The sequence below is a fragment of the Strigops habroptila genome, chromosome 4, assembly GCF_004027225.2.
Source record: "Strigops habroptila isolate Jane chromosome 4, bStrHab1.2.pri, whole genome shotgun sequence".
Taxonomy (NCBI): domain Eukaryota; kingdom Metazoa; phylum Chordata; class Aves; order Psittaciformes; family Psittacidae; genus Strigops; species Strigops habroptila.
Window position 1 is genome coordinate 61,869,586 of NC_046358.1, and position 20,329 is coordinate 61,889,914.

The following is a 20,329-nucleotide window of genomic DNA, read 5'->3' on the forward strand; positions in this document are numbered from 1 at the left end:
TTTTGTAAGATACAGGTATAAAAGTATGCATATACTGGCTTAAATCACTTTCTGACCTGGTTGTTTTGGTTTGTTGTTTTTTGGGGTTTTTTTTTGGGGGGGTGAGTGTTTTAATTTGTCGATATTATAAAGGTTATAGATGATTTTAAAAATTTTCATTTAAATTTTTACCCACAAATGTTGAATATTTGGATTCAGATCATGCTGCTTTTTAATGAGAAATTAATATAGAAATTCTTATAGAAATAATAAAAATTGTCAGGCTGAAAAGAAAAATAAAATCCCCTCAAGGCTTTGATTCTCACTGTGTCCCAATGAGAATCATCTGCTTTACTGGCAGGTCACATTGGAATGCCTCCTTGGGAATCTTTTGCCCTTTCCAGGCTGATTTCTTGATAGTCTTTGTAAATTTATGGCCTAGAGCATTCTGTCTGTCTGCTCAGTAAGATCTTTGTCCTTTTTGTGATAAGCAGGATTTAGGCTGCTACTTCCAATCTGCTTGCCTTGCTAGAGCAACTTCACAGCTGATGTAGCATCACCCTGTTGCTATACTGTGTTCTTTGCCTCGGGGCTAGAGAGAGCGTGCTTAGAAACATGAATGTCTGCTGTCCTTTGGCATTGGTGCATTGTCTCTTTGCCAGGTTCATATCTCATTAGAAAGCCCCAGTAGCGAGCATTTTAGGCTAACATTTGTGTCTCAGATAGTGCTGATTTGGGGGAGTTTTCTTTACCTATCTGTAAAGTGGGTATTCAATTTATTTCTGATTCACAAAGCAGGGACATTAGTTCTTGCTGTTACTAAAAGCAACATCATTTAGCCTCTCTTTCATCTCATAGACAGCAACGAGTCTTTGCGCAGACCTAAGACCAGTTAATGCTAACTCACTGGTAACGGGTTAGGGTGTCCAAGGAATTTAGGATTTGTGCTTTGCTAAGAAAAACGTCCTCTCCCTGCTTGGTTTGATGGAAAATGAAGGTTGTTAATCTGACAGTTGGCAAATCTGATAGGGAAAACTACTGCTTTCACATTGGTGCGTGCTCAGTGATTTGTCTGGTTATCCATTACCTCTTCCCAATGCACCCTTATGTCCAAGGAAGCAAACAGCACAGAGCGCAGAGACTGAATACGTCCCCATGAATGGGCATTGTGTGGGAATGTGAGCGTGGGTTTAAGGGTCAAACATCATTCTAGGAAGCCGGGTGTGATAGTTTCCTATTAAGTAATAGGGCTTTCTTCGCGATCATTCTGCATTTCCTTTCTGCTGTCTGCCACAGAGAACAAGGTGTGAGGCTGTCTTTGTTGAACACCAAAGTTGAGGAGAAGAAATGGACGTGAGAACGTTCAGAATTGGGAGTGTTGGTTGTATAACTGCCACGAGCTGTTGACAAGGACTGTAGTTAAGTTGTAGTTTGGGAAAACCTATCCAGCACAAATAGCAAGTAGTGATTCTTATATCCATCTGTATCCTGGAAGCTCTTGTGTATGATACTGTCTGTAAAGGGAGAGGTTTCCCTGCGGCATTTTTATTCAAGGAAAAGATTTCCTCTGTTGACATGGTACTACTTGGCATAAAAGTGTTTCCGCTATTATGTAGCGGAAATGTAGGAAAAATGTATCTACCAGGGTAGCTGGTAGACACTATATTTGAAAGGATGTTTTGCAGGGCAAATCACATCTATTGTAACAGTCCTCAGTTTGTTTCATATGTATATGATATATTTATATTATATCATATATGTTATATATATATCTTATATGATATAGTTATACAACAAACAATATCACTTAGAGAAGCTGAATGACTTGCTGAAGTCCTGACCCAGTTCAGTAGCCAAGTAAGAAGAACACCTTCTTTTTAGTTAGTGTAGTTAGTGTAGACTTAACATGCCTGAAGGCACCTGTGCAAGGTATTACTGGTGCAGTTGCAGAAGTATAATTCAAGTGGGAAACAGATTTTAGTATAGCCTGTTGCTTTAGTGAGGCCCTGCTGTAAGAATACCTTTGCTTGCTCAGTGGCTGTGCCCAGCACTTGAGTTCTACACACTTGTTCAGTTGCGTTCATGGAACAGTGAACCCTGAAATGCGTGTGACGAGGAATGTGAGTAACTGAGTCCTATGTTTGACTGTCAAGTGTGTTGCACAACTTCTTAACAAACATAGAGTCTTGGTATTAAAATGGTCAGTGCAGCTGGGTATATACATAAACCAAAAAGAAATGTATCCGTGAGCTTAGATTTTTTTCAGTCCTCTTCTGTTAGAGGGGTTGGTTTCTGCTCAAAATTCTGTACCGGTATTCTTCAGTTCTACAGCGTTCTGCTCCGTGACTCCCTGTGCATCAAACTTTTCTATCGGCTCTAGCTATGCCATGGTTCCTGGAAATCTTTACAGAAATGAGATGGTTATTCCATGAAGTCTTTACCAAACTCAAATTTTCTGGTCTTACATTAGAGAGTGATGATAGTTTTTTTTTGTCCATAAAGCATGGGTGACAGTTCCGTTGTCCAGCAGTTTTATAGCCATGCGTCAAATCAGTGACCTAAAACCCCACTGTTTGCCCCTGGATTTCATGCATCACTATGTTTTTGGAGAGAAGTGGTGTATTTATGTGCCACTGATAGGTCTGTTAGCAGGTACCATCAAACACTGCAAATAGTCAGAGTCTAAACGTAGTGGGTTTTAACTTCCAAAAACTAACACACCCCCGTTGTACTAGGCTGTGTTATTTAAAAAGGTCCAAGCAATCAGATTTTGGCTGTTTTATCCTCTGCCTGTTTTTGTCATTTTGATAGGTAAACCAGGAAAGCCTCTGATAAATGATGGGAGAACTTGAAGTGTTTCCCATCCGCCCTCAAGAAACCACATTCAGACATGTTCAAGTGAAGACTTTGTTGATATACTTTGAAGTGTCAAAGCCAAACCAATGCTATTACTTACTATGCTGGACCAAAGCAATTCGTGAGTCAGTCAATCTACCGTTCATCGAGAGTGTAGCACGGTAGTTTATAAGTTATAGCAACAATTTTCTTTATAGCTTTGATTGAATTAAAATAACATACTTAAAAGAGGACACCTCAGCTTCCTGAGGTAATGAATATGAGTTAATACCAGCAGCTGTCTTAGCAAAAGAAAGCTATTACCAAACTGAAAAGGTGTAACTAATCCTAAGGGCAACCTAGAAGAAGTGTCTTAGTTTTGGCAGTAGCTCTAAGCTTCTATTTTTCAAATTAGGAATTTTCATCGTATGCCTTTATTGAAAGGTAGAGAACAAGAAAGATGGTGGTAACATGCAACATGCACTTGAAGTTACTTCATGGAGGGAGGAGGGAATGGCATGATATGCTTTGTTGAGACTTCCTGTTTCTCTAGGTTTTTTAGTGTCATTCCAGTGCCATTCCAACATTGTAGGAGGGGGAAGAGGAAGATCGTGGTCTTTAGGGACTCGAAGTGAATCATGACGTGCCCACAGAGTCCTGAGGGAAGACTCTCTGTGTGTATCTAACCCCTGATTCCTGGGATCAGCCTGAGTCTACTTTATGCCCCTTGTGCAGGCTTAGTAGTGAGTTGCTTTGAGATGCAGGGTTTGTTTTTTTCCCAGTGTCTGAACACTTTCTCATAGAGTGTGGTCAAATGGCTTGGTCAGGCAGCTCATCCCAGTGCAGAGTGAGAGCGTTCTCCAGTGTGCTTGGCGTGGTCTCTGGTTGTCCAGACTGAGTGACCTGCTGGAATGTGTGACAGCTCTTACCACGTGAGGTGGTTTGGAAGAGAAGAATGGGGATGGTGGCCACGTATGCAGTCAGGATCTTGAAGTTGGTAAGAGCTTGCAGAGCCCACAGTGCTGCTTACAGAACTTTGGGTAGGACTGAGTTAGCTACATTCCTACCTAGTCACAAAATACTCGTAATTGTGTAGTGACACTGACTGTGAAGGATGCCAATGAGAAGACAGCTCAGGCTTGTGAAGTGGGGAGTTAAAAGGCTGATATTGCAGATATTTGAAATGTATGTTCTCCTTTCTGTACATGCATTGCTTTGTTTTGTTCTGATTTCCTGTTCTTCCTATAGTCCTCCAGCTATAGGAGGCAAATATTTGGGCCAGTTGTCATCCTGAATTCATGTCATTTTAAGTACATAAACATTCAACTGGAACATTTTCTTATTTATTCACTTTAATGGACTGTGACCAAAATGTTGTTCTCCTTTTGTGTAATTTCCTTTTCTTTTCTGTAATCGCTGTGTTTATGGTGGTTTATATTGCTTTCTTTTCCCTTCATTTGCAGCCTATGCTTATTATGTTCATACAGCCTCTTGATGGTGCTGTATTGTAATGAGTGGAAGTCTCTATGTCTCTTACTCCAAATGCTAAATATACATTTGCTTACTTTTTAATGCTTTCTGTGGATTTTGAAATATTAGAAAGTCCTCAGAAAAGTCCTTCAATTGAAAGTCCGCAGCTTTTTGTAGGAGTGTCCTATTGAAAATGTTAAGTCACGTGCAAGTGCAGTTTGAATTTTGGCAGCCAGGAGCTGCATTGGTGTGCTACGACTTCTGCGTGTCAATTGCTGCATATATAAACAAGAGCGAACTCAAGAGGTTGGTTGTTCTTCTGTTGTTGCAAGCAAATGGATATTAAGAACCTGTCCAGAACACGCTGAGCAAATGGGTTATGCGTGGTATAGAGTTCGGCTGAAGAAATTTCTCCCTCAAACGGCTGTTTCGTATTGCTGATATTTCAGGGTGTCTTGGTGATTCTCTGCTTGAATTGTTCTAATATTGTTATGTACTGATCTGACTGGAGAGATGTTTTTAATCTGGATTTAATCTGAATCTTCTCAAAAGGTAGAGAGGCTTCAAAGACCCTTGTGCGCAGGCTCATCCTGTCTCAGACTAGTGGCTTCTCAAATGAGGGACATGCAATGGAACCAGTTTTCTGTCTCATAAATTAATGTTTTGTGTGTTTATCAGATGTCTCTGTATGCAAGCGCTTTTTTATTTAGTAACCACAAACTCTTTGGAGTGGTGCAATGCAGTGAAGTACACAGAAGCGTCTGCTTTTTCCTATGCTTGTTCCCATGAGGTAACTTACACTCTGTAGAGTGTCACATTCTTTTGGTGGCTCTTTGCTGAAGAAGGGGGAAGTGAATTTTGTCAAGTGAAATATGGTCACTGTGTACTGTGCTTAGATCAGGGTGAGTATTCTGGAGTTAGGTCAGACTTGTATTTAACAGTTTGTGTTCAGTGTGGGTTTGCGTCTTAGCACTGATTTTTTTATATTTTTTTTTCTAGTAGTCAAAAGGGTAAGAAAGTAATTGTAAATATATAAAAAAAGGTAGAAGAAAGATTGTGTGTTTGTGTGGAACCAATCATTTATGCCACCAAGTAGGATGTTGTTAATTATTTTACTTGTCTTTACTCTCCATATAGCACCATGACTAACAGAAAAAGGGTAATGTGCCATGGTATAGCCATTTGCGTAGGAAAACTGTGTATCCTGTCCAGTCCTTTTCAAGCTCTTTTCTCCCCAAGTGCCAAATGATGTCTGAACCACATTTTGTTTAAGCAGAAGCACAAGCAGCCTGATGCAGCCCTGTGGGAAAACTCTTTGAGCTTTGCAGGTGGTTTAGCACTGAGAAGCTAAAGCAGATGTTAGAGCAGAAAGAATTTATGCCAGAAGTTCGTAAGATGAACAGCAGGGGAAAAGGTAATGGAAGAAAACACAAAACGAGAGACTAGGCTGGACTGGGACAGAATAAATGGGGGAAAATGAGGACTGTCTGAGAAGCAAAGCTTGATAAGAACTGAGAATGCAAGATAGTAGGACTCAAGGATTGGGGAAGAAAGGCTGGCAGGAGAAAGATGTCAACAGCAGAAAAGGCAGAAGCAAAATAAATGGTGGTAACGGAAGAGACCAGACCTCTGAAGCTAGTGCCATTTTTTTGGTCTCCAGTTAATTTGGTTTGATAAAGTTGTAATGTCTGAGAAATCTGGCTTCTGTCCCTCTGGCAGTCAAGGTACATTGCTTTTTATAAATGGGGAAAATAGCAGGAAAGAAGAAGAGAAAAGCCAAGGCAGCAGGTGGGAACCAGTTTGGAGGTAACTGGCTTATGGAGACTGGGCTAAGAGTAAGCTTACCAACCCTAGCCTGGCTCACATACTGAAGGAAACAAGTTAAAATTGGCATGTAATGATAATGCATGCACAGAACTTCTGTGGGGGAATCACGCTACTATTGTATTGGAGAGAACAGAGGATGAGGCTGTGGCCTTTACTGAGCTTTTTGCAGTTCTGTATGAAATTTGCAAATAGAACTACACGATACTGTATCCATATTGATATGTTACGCAAGCATAAACTAGGAAATTAAATTTAAAGACTCTTAATCCGCTCAATTTCTCCCCAAATTTGACATTTTGGCTAAGAACAAATAAAGCTGAGAAGACTCAAGAAGGTGGCATGTGCTACTAAAACATGGTAATTCAAACAGATGAAATTTTCTGACCATACTGTAACTCTTCACTGTTCTAACAGCTACATCTCTAATGGTTTCAAAATATCGTCCAAATTGTGCTTTTGAATATGTGTCCCTACAAGGATCTGTTTGCTCTTGAGTAGAACACAGTAGCCTTTTGCAGCAGTGAAAAGGTATTGTTGGCAGCAGTTAGTATAGAAGAGTAATTCCTCTACGTGCAGGAATCTTTGGTAGCAAGTGTGTTTATTTGCACTGAATTCTGGTTCCGAATGCCAAACTTTTCCTTCTGCCCTCTCTTCTGGTCTTCAGAAATGTCACTGATGTTCACAAAGGGAGAGGGCCAAGGATACACGAGAAGGCAGCTCTTGAAACGCGTTATACAAGACCCATTACAGGGATGAAAGTGATGGAAGCACTGTCTTGACCTGTTGCTTGTAGGCTAACTTTGTCCTAAGGAACAAATTAGAGGTGTGTCAGCGGTCACATGTTGATGTTCCATCGGTGTCTGGTGTTACTCTGTGGTCTTCCAGACACCACACTTAGTCTTGGCTCTGAGCTGATAAATCACCACTGTTACCTCTTTGCTGTGCACGTTTGGCAAATCTCTTCCCATTCAGTTCTTGTCAGTGATGCTCTAAAATGCCATGCAGTGTCTCATTGCAAAACCAAAGCATGAGCAGATACTTGTGTAGTAGATTTCTGAAGTTGGATGCTTAGTTCTGTAGGAGGTGATGCTAGATTTTAAACTGAGTATGTTTAAAATTTGAGAAACAGGATCTGCCTCATCAATTCTGACTATTGTTGCACTTTAGGTATAAATTAGTCTGCACTACTGCAGTCTTTATGAAATAAGTGTATTTCAGTGTTCTGTGATAAAGAAAAAGAGAATCGGAAATCACGGAGTTGAATGGGGGCATAAAAAAGAAGGATCAGGGTAAAACTGTAATTTAAAAGTCTGTTTCCCACATGTGTGGATGCTAGCCCTGAATGCTAACCTACAGTTCAGTTTTTGGATTGTTGGCACTTTTCATTGATTCTTTGTAACGTAAGTGAAACAAAACTTGGATGAAATCTAAAGAGACAGTTATAGCTCTCCATGTTATCGAACAGAAAAAAATTTGCAAGCTTTTTATGCATACGTTGTCTTTAGTAGTTTGAGCATCTTGTCATCGTAGATTTTTAATGTTCTTTTCAGTTTATGCATCAATTTTATTAAGGGCTGGCAAAGCCACTGCAGCCCAGGGAAGAATTGCAGTGGTCAGATGCAATTTGAGATATTTTTCAGGCTTAGTTATTCTAGATTCGTAGCAACATAAATGATGCTGAATGGCATTTCAGCTGAAAAAAGTGATGTTAATATGGCCATCAGAATCGAAGCTTGGTCCTCTGAAGGCAAGACCCACTGCATGTGTCCCGCCTTTGTATCGAGGTTCATTTCATCATTTCCCACTGCAGTTGGAAAGAAAGATGTTGTGCACTTAGTTTTCTTTGAAGCACAGCATGAGATAAGGGCCAGACTGGAGTGAACAACTGGGGCTGCTTGCTCTGTAATTACTCATAATGGCCTCGGACCATTCCTTTCCCCTTACAGAGTAACTGTTATCTTCCTGGTGGGAATATAGTGCTGCTGTATTTAGACTTAGTTTGTCCTTTTCACAAATTTCTACTTCTTCCTAACCAGTTGCCCCCTACAGTATCCTTCTCAGTGTTTTTCCATCAGCAAATACCTTTGGAACAGTGAGTTTGTTTTGTACCTTGCAGTTGGTGGAAATCCTCTGATCTCTTTATTAAGATTCCCTTGCCTCTGTTCAGTTCAGAGTTTTCAGAGCTATTGCTTTGTCATGCTATTGTCTCCGATGTTGTTTTTTCTTTAACATTAGTATTTTTCTGATACTCAGAGAAAGCCCCACTCTATAAGATCAGCAACTCTGTTAGCACCAGCGTTTCCATTGCTACGATGGTAGCTGGATCCCAAAATGAGGATTTGCCCTCAGTGAAGTCCCTGGGATCTTCTGTAACACCTGAGCGGTGTAAATACACTGGCAGATGCTGTAGTTACACAGGTTTTCTTTAAAGTTGTCTTGCTGATGATGGTAAAAGCGTATCTGGTGCCCTGACAAGCATGAAAATAAGAGCATCCCCATTAGAGTAGCAGGTGGGAGGGCTGCTAATGAACTGAGTGCCTTGTGAAAGTGAGAACTGAAAAGTCTTCCTCAGGTAAGGCTTGATCCGGAGTCCCTTGAAGTCAGCAGGTGGCATTGAATTAGATCTGGCCTGCAGTGTTTCAGACAAAACCAACAATAAAGCAGAAGCTGCCATGGGTATTTGTTTTCATAGATTCTCCCATTGCTTCATCTCTGGTACACTACATTAGGGAGGTTTAGGTTTTTGGGGTTCTTTTTTGTTTGTTTTGGGGGAGGTGGATGTGAGACTTTCTTGGCACTGAGAGGTTAGTGCACTTTGTGTACTATTGAACAGGACAATGACTAAACAAGTGCCAGCTTTGATACAAATCTATTTTATCTGGAAGGAGTGCAGGTAGAATTAGAGACCTGGAATAGTTCTAGCTGCCTAGATTATCTTGCTCAGCCTCTGTTCGAGTGCACAGGGTAGAATTCTGCTTCAGCCTGTTGCTGCATCCCTCAAGACTGTTTTCGTGCCAAGGCCTCTGAGAAGCTCCTGTGTTAATCCTGGTGTGCTGCTGGCTCATCTGCAACAGGCCCCTGAGATCTCACTGTGCTGTGGGTTTACTGCAGAGGTAGTCTGCATCGTCTGCACTGGCAGTAGTTGAAGAGGAATTTATTTGGCTCTCAGGAGAACACCAAATTACACTGCAGTTTTTTTCTGTAGCTAACTTGATACTTTTATTAATTGCACAGAGAGGCTGGGTCCCCGTTTACAGCACAGTGCTTTGCTGATTTTTACAACACTTGAATGTCCACCTGCAGCCCTTGTGAGCCAGTCAGCTTGAGTGAAAAACATTGCTTCAGCTAGAGAATTGCGTTTGGTAGGAACTGAGTGAGCATCAGTGCTCAGGATGGACTTGAACTGGTTCTGCAGTGACAGCCTGTAGTAACCCATAGATTGCTCACATGCAGTTTGTTTCTCTATAAAATATCATCTATAAAGGGAGTACTTGGTGTTTTCTAAAAGAAAAATTGTAGTTTTTACGGTTCTGCATTTTCATTCCATTCATATGTTTTCTCATGTTACTTTCAAGAGCAGAGATTGGGATGTCAGTTTTCTGCATGCTGGCTATTTACAGATGATTTGGTGAGGACTAAATCCTCCTTGAACATAAGCAGTCAAGAGTGGGTGCGTGCCACTTATTCCTTCACCTGGTTGTGGTGTAATGCCATCTTGTGGAGTTGTTGTTATATTGTTCTAGTTTAAATTGAGTCTCAAAGTCTATGGGTTTGGCAGGTGCTTTCCCTTTATCTCAGAGGGACATGTGCACATTTATCTTGTCATAAGAGATGGAATAAACCACCAAGCTCTAAATAATTTTTAATAGGAATAAATAATTCATGGCTTTAAAATAACACAAAGGTACTTATATATAGGTGTCAAGGAAACAATTTATTACTGTTTATCAACGTGTTAAGTATCTATTTTCATATACCACAGTATTCTTACTGGCATTACAACAAAGGAGAATTTAATGGAAGATGTGAAGGAGAACCAGAAAATGCCTTTTTGCATCTGTTAGCTCTTGACAGAAAGTATAGAGATGCTTGTCCGAAAAATTAACAACTAGGTGATGGAAGCTTTCACTACAGCTTGATTGGAGGCTTCTAAATACTTGATTAGAAGTGATGGGTAGGAATGATCAATCATAAAGAGCCTTGAAAGTGGTGGCAAATAGTTTATGGTTAATGCAACACAGAAGGGGCACTCAGTAGAAGGTTGTAAAGAGCATTGATAGAGTTAGATTGGCAGGCAAGGCTGATGATTGGTGCAGCAGCATTCTCCATAATGTTAACTATAAAAACTGCAACAGATTATTTCTTTTCCAGAATTTTACTATTTGATGTAACATAATCACTGGCAAAGTATGTTACATAGTTCCTTCTGTCAAATATGTCACTGTTGACAATATGACACAGGGTGAGGCATATTCTTGGGAAGTTCCACAGCTAAAACATACACAATGAAACATCTATATGACATAGATGTTTGCAAAAGATATCTATTTATAGTGTAGATCAAACAGCAATGTTTAATTCTCCATTGACTTTCTGTTGCATTCTCAGCACACAAGAATTGTATCACTCGAGTGAAAGTAGGTAAACAGGTAAATATTGTTTCTATGGATATGAAATCCCCTCTCAACTGGGGTGGTATGGTATGCCTGGTTCTGGGAATGCTACTCTGCCATTATGTGACACAATCAAAGAGGACAGTGTTTAAGAATCAAGTTCTGTGTGTGTATTTGATTTGATTTAGTTTAGCCTCTTTTAAAATGAGTTTAAGTAATTGAATATTACTTCTGGCAGTTCAAAGAGTCTGAATTTCTAGTTTGTGGGAGTGATCATACATGGGAAACTTCGTATTTATACCTGTGCTTAATGGTACCAAAGAGAGTCTTTGTATGACTTGACATTCTTCAGCTGATAAAGAATTATGCTACTTCATTTCTGTGACCCATCACAGCTGCTAAGGCTGATAGGACTCAAAATATCAAGTCTTTACGACTTTCCTTGGAAATAGTCTCAAGTAGTCTGTGGGGTATAATCGCCAGATACCTCAGTCTAGTTTGCTTGTTAGCATTCTGTGAGCTGAGAAAGAGGTTATGAGTTTATTAATATCCGAGTTATTTGTACTGTTCTAGACACTTCTATAAGGTTATTTTCTGAATACTGTTATCTGTAAGAGTTGATTAAGAGCATAGTAAGACTCCTAGAGATGACCTATGGGAATTAAAAGGAAAAAATCCTTTCTCTCCAGAATCACATGAACTTTCAGTCATTATGAGGGTAAAAAAGATCAGTGCAAGATTCTTAGGGTAATATCCCTATCCATTGAAATAAAAGGAAACTAACTCCTTATGACCAGTGCTGGGGTACATGTTCAAGTCAGAATACTATCGTAGTATCATTTTAAAGGAGGATCTTGCCATCCCCACTTAAAGAGTATTTCCCTGGAAACTGAAGAGTAATTTGCTTTGGGTTTTTTTGGAAATCAGAGTATCTGGTACTACAGCAGTTTCAGAATGTTATGGTTATTGAAGCTTTCTATTTTGGTAGGAGTAAAAAAAGAGATTATGGCCAAATTTTTAAAAACAGCTTTGGTCTTTGCTCCAGTCCTTGTTTTACAGACTTATTAGTCAGGAAAATGGAATACTTTTGCTTCAGTACTGCTTCTGCTTTCAAAGTCTTTTATATATATTTCACTTTTAAATAATTACTAATAAATAATCAAGCTATGAAAAAATGAGCACTAGATCAAAAGGTAGACCTCAACACTATTAAATGAGATGAGATTGCTATTTGATGGCTCAGGTTAGGCCTGGGCCTGGACCTGAGGAAAAATATGTTTCCGTTTTTGAAGTTTGAGATACACTCGATTAAAAAAAAAATAAAAAAATGTTTTTTCACACATACCAGGAAAGCAAAGATAGTCCTCAAGGTGTAATTTGCATTTAATACAGTACAAGAACCATGTAGAAAAGCACTGTTTAAAAGTTTTTTCTTCTATGTTCTTTCTCTACCCTCACTTTTTGGAGTATGCCCTCTCTTGATTTTAAATAAGGGAAGAGTATGCAGTGGATTGTCAGTACTGGTGTACGCGCATTGTGTTTGGGCATTTGCTGCTGAATATATAGAATCATAGAATAGTTAGGGTTGGAAAGGACCTTAAGATCATCTAGTTCCAACCCCCCTTCCATGGGCTTTTCTTTGCTCTGTTGAATGCAAAATCAATCTTTGTTAAGTTTTTAATTATGTAGCTTTAATTTCTGAGAAACCTTATAATCGGATTCAGAGCAGCCCTGCAGAAAAGGACTTGGGGGTGTTGGTTGACGAGAAGCTTAACATGAGCCGGCAGTGTGCGCTTGCAGCCCAGAAAGCCAACCGTATCCTGGGCTGCATCAAAAGAAGTGTGACCAGCAGGTCGAAGGAGGTGATCCTGCCCCTCTACTCTGCTCTTGTGAGACCTCACTTGGAGTACTGCGTACAGTTCTGGTGTCCTCAACATAAAAAGGACATGGAGCTGTTGGAGCGAGTCCAGAGGAGGGCCACGAGGATGATAAAAGGGCTGGAGCACCTCCCGTATGAAGACAGGCTGAGAGAGTTGGGGCATTTCAGCCTGGAGAAGAGAAGGCTGCGTGGAGACCTCAGAGCAGCCTTCCAGTATCTGAAGGGGGTCTACAAGGATGCTGGGAAGGGACTCTTCCTTAGGGACTGTAGTGGTAGGACAAGGGGTAATGGGTTCAAACTTAAACAGGGGAAGTTTAGATTAGATATAAGGAAAAAGTTCTTTACTGTGAGGGTGGTGAAGCACTGGGGTGGGTTGCCCAGGGAGGTTGTGGATGCTCCATCCCTGGCAGTGTTCAAGGCCAGGTTGGACAGAGCCTTGGACCACGTGGTTTAGGGCAAGGTGTCCCTGCCCATGGCAGGGGGGTTGGAACTAGATGATCTTAAGGTCCTTTCCAACCCTTATGATTCTATGATTCTATGAATTGAGAAACCCTCAGACTGGGCATGCTCTTTAAACTGAAAACTTACCAGTGTTGATGGAATGAGAAAAAAAACCCTCTTCCTCTGTTCAATACCTTGTTTTAGCACCCTATTACATGTCTACAGTAATATATGGTTGAGTCATAATTTGTTTGTTAATCACTAGAACTCAGAGATTCTCTTTCTGCGGTACTGCTGCTTGGTGATTTTTTCTCCTTTTTAAATGTATCTGTTTTATCTTTCTTAAGAGTTACACTGAACAGTTTTGTGGTTTTGTGTATCTATGTTTTGCATTTTCAGGAAAGGACATACAATATCACTCGTGGAAAGCTACATATCCTTTTCACGTCCCAGGGCAACTGAAATATCTAAATATATGTCTGTGGTAGAAATTCAACAGCACTTACATGACCTGGAAAAATATACACAGTCCTGTTGATGAGGCTTCAGAGGTAAGTCCTGACTTGGTTGTTCTGAAGTCTTGTGCTTTATTTTCAAACATTTGAAGATATTTGGTATCAAGACATGATAAGCTTATCTTTTCTCAACTTTCTGGAAGGGACACAGCCCAAAGATGTTCTTAAATTATTCTGGAGTTGAATAGACTTCAAGGTACTTATAAAGATAACGAGGAGCCACCCACAAGTGAATTTCGAACCTAAGCACAAGACCTTTGATTTGCATGATTTTGTTGCTACAGTTAATGCTATGTAGGCAAAAGAGAAGGGTTCTTATGTTGGAAAGCCTGTTTGTGATTTAGAATTTGTGTCTTTCATGAAAGAATTATGCATTTAGGAAAGACTGTTCAAATGCAGGAAGTCTTATAAGTTAGGTGGAATTTCAGAACCTAAATTCAGGCAATTGTTACATAGGCTCGTCACTCATTCTGGTGAGCTACCTGAGGGGACACTAGTGTGCTAAAGAGTAAATTAGATTTAGGAAACCTGACTTGTGGAGATTTTAATTTAGATAACCAAAGCAGCGTTCCTGAAAGTATCGCTTATAAAGAATTACAACATCATTTGTTTTGGAAACTCAAGTGTTCACCAGGAAAATCTGCCTGGCCTCTGTTTCCCAAGGAATTTTGTTTTAGTGCAGGTGCCACACAAAGGTCATTCACATCCAGGCAAAGGAGAACATTACTTGAAATCAAAACATTGAGCCCAATAAATGCCAAAGGCCGTCTGAGCTGAAGGAGTGAAAGGGGAAATTATCTTTTTTTCTCCTTTGAAAGCAGACTTTGTGAGTTTCATTACTCATATGTGCATTTATTTTTGTCACAATATCAATTTCATTCTCTTATTTTTTGAGCTTCTTGCTCAAACAGCAGTAAAATAGACTCAGTGTTGTGCTCAGCAGAGGTGGAAAGCCAGCTAAAGAAACATTTGAAAATACCAGTGATAGCTTATTTTAGACTTTTATTGTCCCTTTTTGTGATCTGGACGGACTTACTCATCTAACTTTTTTTTTTTTTTTCCAAAGAGAACTAGAGTTGTAAGTGCTTCAGAAGTTTCTTATTCTATCTTCTTCACTGCAGGATATGATCATTCCGTAGTTATGCACTGCACTAACTGGCTTTTGCCATGTGTACTTCAGCTGAGGACTTTTTAAAGAGACACATGCTGTTGTGCATTAAAATCAAAGGCAGTATTGAGAACATCCACTTACCATCTTAAGCAGAAGGTGACTGATGCTGGTTCGTGGTACCTAATGTCACTGCCATTTATCAATTACTGAAAATCTTATTTTCAAACTTGTGTGTGCCATTATGTGTGCCCCAAAGTGAGAACGTGTCCAGTTAGTATAGAGCAAAACTACTGACTAACTGGATAGATGCATATTGGAACACTTAATCTGCAAACTTGAATAAGGTGGGCATAACACTATACACACAATTTGGAAATGTAGGTATGATTTTAGGTGCTTATCATATGAAAAAAATGAGAACATGTTTTACTGACATGAAAAACTGACAAGAATTATTCTTCAAAAGATTTTCTGTGGTGTAAATGTGAATTGTTAGCAATGTCATGATTGAAAATGTGCAAGAATGCCTCTTTCTTTCTGGTTCTGTCAGTAATCAGAACATGTGGTAGGGAAAGGAAGGGGAAACCAGCTGTTTTATTAAAACTTCCAAACACAAATGTAAAATACCCAAATAAGTAGGTGATGATGGTGGTGGGGGTGTTTGTTGTTGTTCTTTTTATTTGTGGGGGCTTTTTTAATACCTTAAAAAGCCTTAAAAAGAGATGCACGTCCTGAAATCCTGAGCATCAATTATGAGAGTAAAAGGGCAGTAAAATAGAAAAGAGGTCTCTTATTGTGTCCCTTCATTCATATGAGGAAGAAGTGTGATTAAGGCAGCTTGCTTTGTCATGCTGCTGGGTTGCATTATGCATTGCAAACAAAATAGTTATTAACATGTACATGGAAATAATTCAGAAATTGAAAGAACAACAAAATTGCATGGATTCTCACATCAGCAAAGGTAAGCAGGAAATCCATAGCCTAGCACAGACATGTTCACTGGGAGAATGTGACATATTTCAAGCAGGAGAATGTGATTATGACACAAAGTTCCTGATGTGTGAAAGATTTGTTTCAGTGCTTTTTGCACAGCTGCTTGCATAATGTTTTTGGAGCCATATAACATAATAAGATTTTATGTAGTGATGTCAGACCAAGACTGAAGGGGTTTCCCAGTTCAATTGTCTGTTTTCAAAACGTGGCAGGTCTACATTAGGCTCTTTTAATCTAATAGTAGAGTTACAGTGACACTTATTCCTTGTTCTTCCTTTTGTCATGGGCAGTAAGCTTTTATTTTATTTTCAGATCAAGTACAAGGATACATTTTTAATAAACTGGTGTAGTATAGTAATATTACCAGTTGTATAATGCTTCAAACTGTGGTTTTATGTAGCTTTGCTAGAATGAAAGATCAGGAGGTCCTGAAGTCTCTCTTATCAATTCCATCAAAAGTGATGGGCACATCACTTTTCCCATTTTGAAGTCAATGGGGCTGTGTATGTCAAAAGCAGAAGCTTGTTTCTTTCATATGGCATCTGAGTTATTAAGAGAGAGAAGATCCCTTTTTGTGCTATTAATATTTCCTAGTTTGAGATGTGGCGAATAACCTGAAATGATATGACAGAAATTAAGTCGAGTGACATTAAAAGGAAATTTTCTAATTCGAGATCTGACACTATTCCAGTTGTCAAAGTGTTAGTGAATATGTAATGGATCAGACATCTACTGAAAGGACATAGACTGAATTATTTAAGGGCACCACAAACCCTTGAGTATTTAATCCCTGAATCATTGAAAGTCATAACTGAGGCTTAGTTATTCTGATGTAATGTTGTTCATTCTAGGCTTGCTCTCATGCTATCTTATTTTTGATTACTAAAGCAATATTGGTCTACACAGTACAAGCAAAACTAAACAGTTATTCTTCAGTTGCTCTATCAGAATACTCTGGTATTATTGAATAGTGATACCCACTAGCTATCCTAATATTCTTAAAATAAATATTCTAAAATACTGTAGTGTTAAATAGATGAAAATAGAGTGGTTCTTATTAATCTATAAGACCATTCCAGACAACACGCTTTCTGTTAACTACAGTGCTGCTTCTTAGAGGTGATATTTGGAGCTTGTATTGGGGTGAACTGAATTTTGGTCAAACTGCTGCACTTTCATTACCTCTAGTGGATTTATTACCTGGAATAAATTTGACAAGGAATTTGACAAGGTAGTTTCTACGCTCTGCTTATAGAAATGCTTAAAATGGCAGTCCTCCATGTGTTGTATGTGCTGAATAACAAATGCTAAATAAGTAGATTGCGCAGAGACAGGAATTGATTTGGTTATGCTTTTATATTGTCCCTGAACTAAGCATCACACTGAGAAGTGGTTTCAAGTTCCAGACATGATAATCCAAGAATATAAAAATACCCACATACGTGTAGTTCAGGATCTACTTGTCTTAAGGCTAGATTGTGTAGACAAAGCCTGTGTGGTAGAGTTTGTACCTATTCACACTGATGGCGTAAATCAATCTCCTATCTAAAGCTTTACCTCACGTGTGATTTAGAATTCTCCTGAAGAGTCAGATATTTATTCTAAAAGGAGGAATTGTATAGGAAAGAAATTTAACTGATTTGGCAGAGCTGTCTTTGGTGCTATTTAGAAGTGGGAACAGAATTAATTTTAAGCTGTCTTTATTATTTCTCGATCATTGGTCTAGCTGGAGTGCATACCCTGCTTTTGTGTTCCATAGTTGTTGATGACTCTAAATGCCTGTTTGAAAAGACAAGTATTACCGGGGCATAGACCCAATCCATAGCCCTTTGCCTCAGTGTGACATAAATTTGACAGTGTTTGAACCAAAAGCTTTCTTTCTAACGTCTTAAGATTTTTCTCCATTATCACGTTACTTTGACTGGAAATTCCCACAGTGTTCACAAAAGCATCAAGACTTGCCAATACTGTATAATGAGAGAAGGAGATAATAAAGCTAAGTTTTGAATGAAACTTTAAACACATAAAGCAAGCAAAAAATTGAATTCCTTAAGCTGTTCAAAGGTTTGTCCACAAGCCATTGGATAATACTAGATTACCTTATGTGTCTTGAATGTTGGTATCTTAAAGGCATATTTAGGGGTTAGACTCATTCTGACTAAATAATATCTCTGTCTTATAGCATTATTCAGTGTATAAAACTATAGCCAAATGTAATCCGAAGATATTAGGTCCAGAATTTACCTTCCTTTCTCATACAGAATAAAGTCAAATTATACAAGTAATACATCTGACACCCCCCATATTTTTTCATTGAATTAAGAGGTCATCAGTGTGAAGTAAGACTTTACCTCTTGCCTCTTAGAGTTGCTACATGAAAGAAAACTAATGGTTAATGACTGCGAAGCATAGCTGGTTAATTCTTTCTCTTCCCCACCTACACATGATGAAACACTGACATTTGATTTCTTGAAAGTATGTCCTTTCTCTAACCCTGCTCCTATCTCGTTTTCTGTATTTCCCAGCCTTGTGAGCTGCTGTAATATCTGTCAGTATAAGTCACACTGAAAGACCAAGGCTTTGATAGCTAATGTTTATAACATAAATTGAAGAGAAACATGAGATACACAGAAGAATTTTATAGATCACACTGCCTGAGTGGAGAGGAACCACTAATCTCAAGGCTGCCATCTCCAAATGAATTTTTCAGATTAGCTGTTTAGCTCTTTTTTTTTTTTTTGGTACAAGCCAGAATCCTAACATTCCTGTTTTCCACCTCTGTCTTGGGTTAGATTTGTTTAAGGATTTGTGGATGACTAATAAATTCTTATTCATCAGTTGGATTGATACAAGGAGAGGACGTGAATATTTCTTATGCTAAAAAATACTATGAGCCCCGTTGTATGCCATAAAGGCAAGTGTAAACCTGTTTTAAGCTAAAAAGAATGATTTACAGACTTTAGGCAGGGAGTGATATCTGAGCTATTATGCATCACCAATAATTAGCTGATGCTAATATGTTGATGCTTTATTAATGGCTTCAAGGTGAGGAACGTGTATTTCGTTGCCTGTCAGTAAAATCAAGGTGTGCTTTCTACTGAAAAACGGCAGTTGGGATTAAATAGTCATTTCATTTAGTAGGACTATGAATACTGCTGCTGCACTTCATGTTCCCATCTTGATGTCTGGAGGGCTTCAAGTACAACTGGCACAGACACTCATAAGTTCAAGGTCAAACTGTCTGCATAATAAATGATAGAAAGTATTAATTCACCCACAGATGTGGTGGCGGAAATGAATAATCTTCATGCAGTTTATCTATACATATGGGCATTTGAAAGACTTAATGAATTACAACACAGTGAATCCTGTGTTAAGTGTTCCTCTCGAAGGTCTTTAAGGGACAGTTCAACACTATATATCAGCTCTATGCTCTATGCCTTCACCAGAGGGTTATAAATTACAGTTTTCCAGGTTTGATGCTTTCAGGGTGATGCAAGAAAAGAGATAATTTTACTTAAATGTGAGTAAAAGAATAGATAGTTCATTCCATTTTAGTTTTTACTACCTCTAAAATTAGTTTCTGTATTCTGGTGGCTGAAGTCTGACATATTTTAAGGTCTTTTTGCAGACCCTGCCTTAAAAAATAGAATTAATATGCAGTTTTTGAAAAGTTCACTGTTGGCAGAATAGTTCTGTTGAAGTTGAAAAGCATTTTACCTATTCATTTCAGTGGAAAGGGTTAGGCCCATGGTAGGCCTCTGGCTCTATTAGGTAAGTTTCTAAAAGCTTACCCACCAATTTAGTATGTAGTGTGTCACACTGAGACTTTCACCTTTTGACACAGTTCTCATTTATTCATCATGACAGAGCTAGGCAAAGAGCATACAGATTACTTCAATATGTTTCCTAAATCGTAATTCAAAGCAGGTTTAGACCTCAGACTACACTGATATTCACAGCTTGCATGTACCTTCACTAAATGTTTAGAGAAACATTGATGTAAAAGTGAGTTTCATGAAATGATTATTGGGCATTGAATAGAAAGTGTACTTTGAGAAAATATAGTCAATACACATTCTCAAAGGTAGTTCAAGATATCTCCAAGTCAGGCCTGCCTTCCGTAAGGATTTCTGTCAGTGAAACTACTGATAATGAAATATTTGCCATCAGTCTGTAGCATGATTTGGAATGGATTTTACTTCAGAGTAAGTATCAACACTAGTTTCATATAAATGGCAGCATACATTCAAAGCTGACTGATGTTAACAGGAAGACTTGATGTGGGAGTTACATATTTCCTGAGTTTTTTGTGTGGTCACTTACAGTTAGGAAAAGAAGATAAAATCCATAAATTATTTGTTTGCTGTTCCCCATTGATCTGTTGAAATCCAGACAGCTTTTTATGCAAGATATGCCCATTTTTCAAAAAGCCAGCTTTGTAGAAATTATTCAGATACTAGGTACTGGACAGGGCTTAAGAAAATGTACAAAAGAGGTATTCACAAAGGCTGTTGTTTGCTTGGCATGGGTTAGTGCTTACATGGAGGGCACCTTTTCCTTTGCATCTTTAAGTATTTAGAACTTGGTATTTACCTCAGCCTTGGTACCTAAGATGTGCAAGAGACACGAAGTGAGAGTCTGGAAGCTTGTAGTGATGCATGAT